Consider the following 9,503-nt stretch of genomic DNA (forward strand, 5'->3'; position numbering starts at 1 on the left):
GAATTAAACTGCAAGTAATTCGGCGTATATTTTATATTCGACACTTACCTTTTCGTTGGAAATCCAAACAACCACCGAAAGAAAGTGACTGGCATTGCAGTATTGGCGGGGTTGGGGTTGGGGGTTCGGGTACAGGGCTTAACTTTTACTCCAGAACTTTAAAGCAAGATTTAAGATCAGTGGGAGTTGGTACAGAGGTTTGGCTACTGTTTATTAGATATTCCCAAGTGCATGATGTCGAAGGGCTGCATTGCAGGGCTAGCGTGCGTCACCGTCTGCCGGCCACAGTCCGTTCTGCCCCCGAAGTTGCAGTTTATGGGGATAGCTTCGATGGGTTGCGTTTACACTGGCAATGTATGCAATGCTTAAAGCCTAAACAAAATGGGGTGGGGGTGATTGTGATAATGATGAGGAAGAAACACGTTGGTACCCAATGGCAGTCATGCGAAAAAACAGTATTTGACCACAGTTAAACAATGAGCCGCTATCACTTGTACCCTGGGAATGCAATAACAAACACGGATACAAACACAGAACTCTAAGCTCTGTAATTGTTTTTGTCTCTCTACACATTTAAATCTCTCAAACCAAACTTAACCCCATGCGGAAGAATGAGCAGGAAGTCAAGAAACGGACTTTGCTAAACAAAGGGCATAGCCGGCCATAGACACAAGAAAAAGTAGAATGGCGTTTCCTTTGACAACAGACTGGAACTGACAGATGAATTTGTTGCCATGATTTGGGGGGGGGGGGGGGGGGCTTTCTGAGAATTTCATTCCCTCAGGCCACTAGGTAATATTTCAAAATTTGACTTCGATTGATTTTTTTCCCTAGTGCACTACATAAAATTAATCTGCATTTGCCAATATAGGGACTGAATTTCTTCTCTTTGTTTACCCAAGACAAGAGACGGAACTGGGCTACATAAAAACCTTATGTGTTCATGGAAATACGATTGAAGTAATCTGAATGTTTCTCCCTCCCTAACCCAAGACACATTGGCAGGTTAAGCAATAATAATAATAACAGCAAAAACTGAAAAAGAAAAATATCACACAAGACGTGAGCTTTTAAAGACTGTGAACTTCTCATCCCCTTCAAAATCTACAGTTTAGTAATACTTTAATTAGAACCAACCAAAATACTAGAAAATACCTTGAAAGCTTTCTAGTTATCCAGAATCCTTAGGCTAGTTTGTAAACAAACAAACAATACACTCCCAGGAGGTGTCTTCTTCTCCTTTTTCTTTGGCCATAAAGTATGGCTCTCTGCCCAATTGGACCACTGATAGACCATGATTGTTTACCATGCTGAAGTAGTCAGTGTGGTCACTTATATACTGGAGCTTGCTGGTACCACAAAGCTTCAGCCCATCTTTCATGTCTCATAGTTACAGACCTACTACATCACTGCCCTGACTTCATGAACCTGCTCATTCCAGGATGGGTATCATGGACAGTCCACTCTGAAATTTAAAAGATCTGTCTTTGGCTATTCTACCTTAATGTGAGAACTAAAGCCCTGGGGAATGCTCCTGGGAACTAGAAGACTGGACTTTCTACTTGAAAGTCCATGCATTCCACCACAATTACCCTGATAAGCTCAGTACATCACCTAGCATAGGAGGTAGTACTACCAAGAGTTCCAGTGCTTGAAACAGGGAGAGAAGAAAGAGAATGTTGCAGAAAGGGAAAAAAAATGACTCATCCACTTTGGCTCTTGCCTGGCTGGGTTCAGTCCTGAACAGTGCTGACATATGGCTCCTCCTAGATTACCCATGAGGTAAAAGAAGGTTTCCCTTCCCTAGAGCTTTCCCAAAATACTATACAGATGGCCAGTAGATCATCTTGAATAGGCTGGGCTCTGGCAGTGCAAGTTGAGTGGATCCATAAACCCCAGAAAGATTCGTGGAAGCACCCTAAACAGCTATGGACTGGCACAACCCAAGGTAAACAAGGCTAGGGCACAGGCCTGCCCCCAGTGCACCACTGGCCAGAAGGGTGTAGCCATGAGTGAAGTTGGAGAGACATGCATGAGGTTCACCTTCCTTACACAAGATAAGTGATGTGATGTGCTCAGCATGGATAAAGCAGTGGACGAATGGCCAAGAAAGTCAGCAATATACGGGATGGCTACTGCCCTTTAGAGGGCGTGCCAGTCTATGGAATACAGATCATGTCAGAGTCTGATACCCTAGATGGACACTAACACGAGGATTCACATGTCATGGTAAGCCATTCTGTGAATAAACCACCATGGGTTGGTCACTGAAAAACCTACAGTGTGGCCCAGAAATAATCTGTCTCACCATGGGTGGTTCTCCCCATTCTTTCCCCTAATGTTCCAGCTGACTGTGGCTCATATCCTGGGGTCCTTCACAGCAGAACCTCTCTTGTCTCCCCTGCCCAATCACAGTCCCTTGCCCAACTGCTATGAGTAAGAGAGAGAGAGAAGAGAGACTCAAAACAGAAGAGTTCTGTTTTTGCTGCCGCTGTTGCTGCGTTTCATGAAAGAGAAATTTGTGCGCCTGCTGTAGAAGGAGATAATGTGTCTCATTTCTGGAGTAGCTGCAGACTTGGGGAAGTGTTGAAGAGGTGGGAAACACTGAGAACTGTCAAGTCATCACTTTAAATTGAGAAGATGACATGGCCAAGAGATTACCCTTTTAGTGCACCTGTTTCTTGCCCTTAACAGTGCTTTTCCCCTAAGAGCTTGGCCCTTGGTCCCTGGCAACTGTGTGTGGATTAGTCTATATGCGGTCTTGCCTTCTCTTGGATAGCTGCAAGGGCATTTGTGCACTTGCAAAGAACCAAAAGAAAGAATGAATAAAAATGTGCAGTTCTTTAAAGCCAAAAAATCAAAACAACAAGAAGCCCAATTGTGTTTTTCAGTAAATAAATCTATGCAGAGGAACACACAATGGTTCTGCTTTTCTGAGACTTTTAAAGGCTTACCTTTACCCAGGGGCTTGAGAGAGATCACCAGCTGTTTTGCAGAGGCACTCTTTTTTGTTTGCTTGTTATTCCTTGTTATTATCTGTTTTAGCTGCTTTCAATATTTTTTCAATAATTTCCAATAATTTTTTCAATAAATTTTTTTTCTGGGTTTATGCTATTTAATTGTCCTTTTATAATCTTTTTTTATGTCTATGTAAACTGGTGAGAGAACTTCATCTGTGGGGCTGTACAGAAAGGAAAGGGAATGAGTGAAGGAATGAATGAAAGTGCTGCTTTGGCACTGAGGGCAGGGCAGGCATGGGTGGGATTGCAAAGAGCTCATAGGGGGGTTGCAGTGGAAGCACTCGGAATAGGCTCCAATGCCAAGAAAGCAGAGGCTTAGCCTCAAATGAAACTAGCATACATGCATAATAAATGTGTACATCTTACAACCCATTTGGAGACTATGAATCAATCCTTATTCAATGTGAAAAGAAGATTAAATTAATGAGAGTTTACAAAGCTGTGCTACTTCACTGTAAGAGGGAATTGGCAGTGCCCTTGTGTTAACGCTCCCATTTCTCAGTATACTCAGAAACCATTCTTACGGTGCACAGCGGCTGGCCGCTTTGCCATTTTCTCTTATTCATGTTTTATATAAACTAGCATCACAAAGCAGCTGAGAAAAGGTGCCTCCAGCACTTACAAATACCTGTTAAGAACCCAAGATTTATAGCAGGTTCTTTTTTAAATTCCTTTGCTGTTACCCACTTGTATATTCTTTTGACAACAATTCACTGCTTGTAATGATATCTAATAAAAGTCTTTTCCAGAAGCAATTTATTCCCTAAATGGCTCTCCCTGCCCTTTTTCTGGTTTTTTGCTTTGCAGATTTCATTTCTGGGACTTTCCCTTCCTTTGTACCCATTTCTTCTCTTAGAAGTATGAGTCGAACAGGTTCCAAAACAGCTCTTGCTGTTTCTACCATTCAATAGGGATCACAGCCAAGAAGGCTTTCTAGGAAAATGCCTTGATCCTGCCTCCATCACAGGCACAATTAGTCAGAAAGCAAAGTACCATGAATGCTGGACATTGCTGTTAGAGCCTGAAATCTTCTGGCTCCCTCTGACTCATTTTTCACTACGACATCAAATTGGCCCATTTGAACGGAAGATTTAATGTGGGCATTTAAATGGTGTTGTTTGGCAAGGTGACAAATCAAGCTCCTGAGTCCCTAATTTTGTACACAGAGATGCTTTAAATTATGAGCAGTTTGTAACAGAGATTTGGTAAATTGAATACCCATTTGCCATTATGCTGCAGGGCTGTGCAATTTTTCAGGTCTTCCAAAAGGGCCAGAGAGAAATAGAGAGCTGTGTTCTAGTGAAAAATGAGAATGTAAAGGCCAAAAGAGCCACGATGACAGCAGCCAGCTGTTTTCCCACATTCCCCTGTTCACATACACAATAGGATAGGGTGGGGGGGGGGTCTAAAACCCATCATAGGTCATTCTTCATCTAAGCCTGAGCATGAGTACAAGTCCCTCCTTTTCCAAATATACTCAGAGCAAATGGGATAGATTTGGGGTCCATTACCCTCAGCTCAGCTGTGCTGCAGCTTCACACAGAATATAGACAAGATGCTCTATTTCTAGGGCACATTCATTGTAAAGAATTAATGACACTTGCTCTTGAATGATTCTTCTGGAACAGCTGGACTAATAGAAAGAGTAATGTTTATAGGAGCTCAAGGCTCATGTGCAAGACAGGTGAATTTTATTTCATCTCAGCAATGGCAGCGATCCCTCACAGCAGCACATAACTCTACAAAAAGCCTGTCTATTCAGAAATAGAACCTGGTGCATCATATTAAATGACTGATTGCAGACAAGCAGCTTTTACATGCTACATCCTTGAAAAGTGACACTTTCTTTATGATAAACCTCCCATTTCAGCAAAAGTGGAGGTGATGTGAATATGTGCCATAGTCTTATCCCAGTTATGCCTACTGCCAAGAGAGTGGCACCATTATTTACCTATTTTCATCTATAATTTCTATGGAGAAGGTCCTTATAACACAGTCAACCTCATTTATCACTTATTGACAGTTCTCAGTACTGTTTGCTGGGCCATGATATTGGGGCGCGATGGGAATTTTTCTGTTTTCATGAAAGCCTTTGGATCATGTGCTTTCTGCTGTAGCAAAAGTAAAAGATTGTTTGTATATTATATGAACTCAAATATTTCTTGAGAATAAAAGTTCGTGCAATTTGTGTAGAAAGCTTTTTACACATGGGTATTCATCTCAAGCTAATGGCCAGTTAAGCTTTACTCCTCTACTTCAGTCATTTCCTTGAATCAAGCAAAAATATTGTGGGCTGCTTTTTTTTAATGCCTCTTTGCTGTTGTAGTTTTACATACTACCACAAACCACATCAAGCATAGAAAGATTTAAGGCATGAACAGCTGACTTTTCTTTTGGCAGAACAGGAAATCTCTCTAGAAACAGAAACAGATTCGTGGTGCGGCAGGGCAGTAGGTACTGAAGAGAACGAGTATCTCTCATAACTTTTTGAGGAAGTGCGGAGAATACGCTAACAGAATTATATTTTAATTGGTGAAGTCAGCTAGTTCTTGTAAATGAATGAATCCATTCTCTATAGTGCCTTCCCATAAAAATAGTGGAAAACTGTATGACACATCACTCTTCATCCCATATTTAAACATGTTTATTTCCATTGTTTGTTGATAAGAGTGTTCTGGAACTTTATGCCCTTAAGTATTTGAATGTTTGACCTGATGCTTTAGGAATTCAAACATCAATTAGTAACCCATAAATGCACCAGGGATTTATGCATTTAATACAAAGTGCACTGTTTAACATATTTTAAAATGAATCTGTAAGTATTTTTACAGGGAGAGCATCATCCATTACAATATACATTAAAATTCATCACGAGAAATGCAAGAACATTTATGTAAAATTGTATGAAATATTAAAGCTAATTATATAGGATCAGAGTGAACAAACAAACATGTGTACCATTTCAACCACTAGTGACTGGCAATTTGATAAGAAATCCTTCCCATGAACCAATTCGGGACACATCCTCTGGTCTAGCTTGTATCACTAAGATGTGGCTGGATGCTATCCTATGGGCATGGTTCTAGATGAGGTTCTTATTGTGCCATCATCCTGCCTCATTTATGAAATGAATTAAGGACAGTCTAAGCCTCAGCATCTTCCACATTTTCCTACTTCTGCTTCCATCCTTTTTCTTACTGCAGAAATCTGGTAAGGAGAAAACAATGGAGTTGCTGCACATTGCCTTTTGAGGGGTAGTTTTCAGAGCCTACCATCTGGAAATACCAGAGGATGTATGGGATTATTTTTCAGAAGCTGCTATTTTGAAGAACAAAATGGTGGTGGCAGGAATAGACTCAAGGTCCCATCCATGTCATCCTTTGTGCCACCTCATCATAAATGTCCATCAGCCTGCTCCCAAATTTCATTGCGGATCAAAGTCAGAACGCTGTGGAGATGGGCACTCATGTAGGGAAAGGAGCACCACCGACACAAAATCCCCAGTGCCATGTCATATTTTCTTCTTCCAGGGATGAGAAAGGTGCTGCTCTTTGCACACCTGGTGTTGTGTTTTAGCACTGCATAGGAGGCATACTGTGCTTGGGAACTCTGTGGGAACAGCCATTCACATGGCAGCTCTAAGTAGGGAAGCGATGAACTCACATGGTCCTCCCCCCGCCCTTTGAGCACCCTCTTCCCCCAGCGAACCTATGAACTGGTGTCAGTGAGTGTGAAAGAGCTCTAATGAAGGTCTTTATTTAGGAGGCACACCATGGTAGGGGTTGAGAGCCCCTGCTTAATATGGGCAAACTGATCAATTCTGCAAGCAGACTTTAACCCATAGGGATTAATTCTGACGGCTAGAATATGTTATTTACTCACTGAGAAGCAGGGACTAGACTTGAGGGCAAATGGAGTTCCAGTTTACAACTCTTTACTAATTGCACAATGACCAGGTTCTTTGAGATGAATGACTGCAAGCATTACCAGTCAAAGGATGTCCTGCAGCAATTCTATGCTCTCCCCCTTAATATATATTTTTGTAGAAGGGTGGGGGGAACCAAAAGAAGCAGTTTAAAAACACAGGGGCATTGCAAGTAAAATGATGTTGCCAGGACCTCCGTAAAATTCCATGAATGAGTCAACGTAATTGCACAATAAAAGCTTTGTATAGAAGTAGGCTGAGTGAAAGGTGGGACATGTAAAACTTCATTTCTTGCCCAGAGGAAAGTAACAGGCATTTTGCTTCTGATTTCCCTTTATATCTTTTTGCATGTATGTGTGTGCTTGCGACTAAACAAAGACCAACTGCAGAAGGAATATGCTGCTCAACCAATCTGTATGCAGGAGCAGCAACACTGGCAAACACAGGGCACTTCAGGATAATGCGAAGCACAGCTGGAAAGTGATTTCAAATTTCACAACCTTCTAAATAATACAGCAGATACTTGGAAACTATCGATTATTAAGAACACAGACATTTCTGGCTGCATACTAGAAAAATAAAGGATGATTGTGTGGTTTTATGTTTTGAACAGAGACATTTATGGACAAATAATAATGAAAGAATACTGTTAGTTAAAAATGTTAAAATGTGTCTTCAAACAAAGATTTGATCAACTTCTTCACCAGAGTAATAATTGCATTGCATCCGATCCCATAGAATGGTGCCCTCTTCTCTATTGTCTCCTAGCATGGCTGCGTCTGCTCAGCCCTGCAGTTTCTTGGTCAAATGTCCTTCTTTCTTTATCATGTCATCCAAGGAGACCTTGTTTGAGACTGACAGGAAGACATTCTCACCTGTTCATATGGTTCCCCTGTAGCTGTTTTCATGACCCCCAGCTAGATCCAGTTCCACTCATGTAATACCCAATATGTGGTTATCTAGTCTTTCCTGGAACGCTCTCACTGATGGGGCTTCCACCACCTCCTGTGGAAGCCCATTCCATATCCTGGGGAGCCTAACCATCAGGAAATACTTCTTGACATCCAACTTGAAACTTGGTTCTTTGAGCTTTGCCCCCACTGCAGGGGAGAACAGGTCACAACCCTCTACCATGAGATACCCTATCACATACCTATGTGTCATTATAAGATTCCCTTGGAGTCTCCTCTTCTCCAGGCTGAAAAGACCTAGATTCCTCAATCTTATCTCATATTGCATTCCCCAATTCAGCTACTATCCTTATGACCTTGCGCTGAACAGATTCCAACCTAGCTATGTCTTTATTATAATGTGGAACCCAGAACTGGACACAGTACTCCAGTTGTGGGTGCACCAGAGTCATATTGAGGAGTACTAACATCTCTCCTGATCTGGAAGCCATGCATCTGCTTATACATCCAAGGGTGGCATTCGCCCTCTTAACAGCCATGTCACACTGCTGGGTCATGTTTAGCTTACTGTTGACAAGCACCTTGAGATCCCTTTCACAAGTGCTACTCTCCAGTCACTTGTCCCCATTTTGTACTCTGGTACCTATTCCTGTGTCCCAAGTGCAAGACTTACCTGCATTGAGTGCCATCCTGTTGTCCCCCACCAACTTCCTAAGTCTGGTCACATGCTTGTGGATCTGGAGTACCTGCTCCTCCATTGTGGCCATCGTCCCCTCCCCACACACACACACACTTTGGTATCATCTGCAAATTTGGTAAGCAGACTAGTTACCCTCTCAAAACCTTGTCATGGGCAACCTTGTCTCCTGTTTTCCATGAGGCTTCAAAAATGCAGGCCAATGGATGCCTTGGGGACCTGCAGCCCCTGCCTGCTATAGCGAAGAAAACTCAGCTTCGAATCAGCTTCTGGAGATGGAGGGTGTGCTGCCGGCCTCCTCTATGTCTCCCTGGCTGGTTCCCTGGTGACCCATCCCTATTCTTTCTGTCTGGAAGGGGGCTGCTCCTGGTTGACCTGGAGGACCTCCTGGGCAATGTCTAGGAACTGCTGCTCCTCTTATCTCCCAGAGGGAGGTGATGGCATCCTCCTGATCCTTCACCTTCTCCTAGAGGAGGGACACCAACTGGCACTTAGTGCAAGTGTATCCTGGTTCCTCCTGAAGGAGGGAGATGAACATGGCACAGGTGCTGCAGGAAATTGCAACACCTGCTGCTCCTGCCATGGACTTCTCCTGGCCTGGCATAGGCCACTCCTAGGTGAGTCTTATATCTACTCCCTGCCCCTTGGATTAGAGCTGCACAACAAATATAAGTGCATGATCATTAAGGCCAGTCATGCTTCGGATTCATGCTAACTCTGTTACACATCACATATCAGCATCAATGAATCTCTTGTTCACAAATTATTTTATATACTTTATGTACATTCTTCACATGTTGGAAGTTACTCTGATGTCTGGGCAGGGTATGATTATTTTAAATGTGAATTAGGATAGCATGTAAAATTGAAGCTGACTTTTCTTTTAAATCATCGAACATTGCTAACACTACATCCAAAGATTAGTATTTCTTGAAAATTCATCATGTGCC

This window comes from Varanus komodoensis, unplaced genomic scaffold (assembly GCF_004798865.1).
Source record: "Varanus komodoensis strain SLA01 unplaced genomic scaffold, ASM479886v1 scaffold5, whole genome shotgun sequence".
In the NCBI taxonomy this organism is placed as follows: Eukaryota; Metazoa; Chordata; class Lepidosauria; order Squamata; family Varanidae; genus Varanus; species Varanus komodoensis.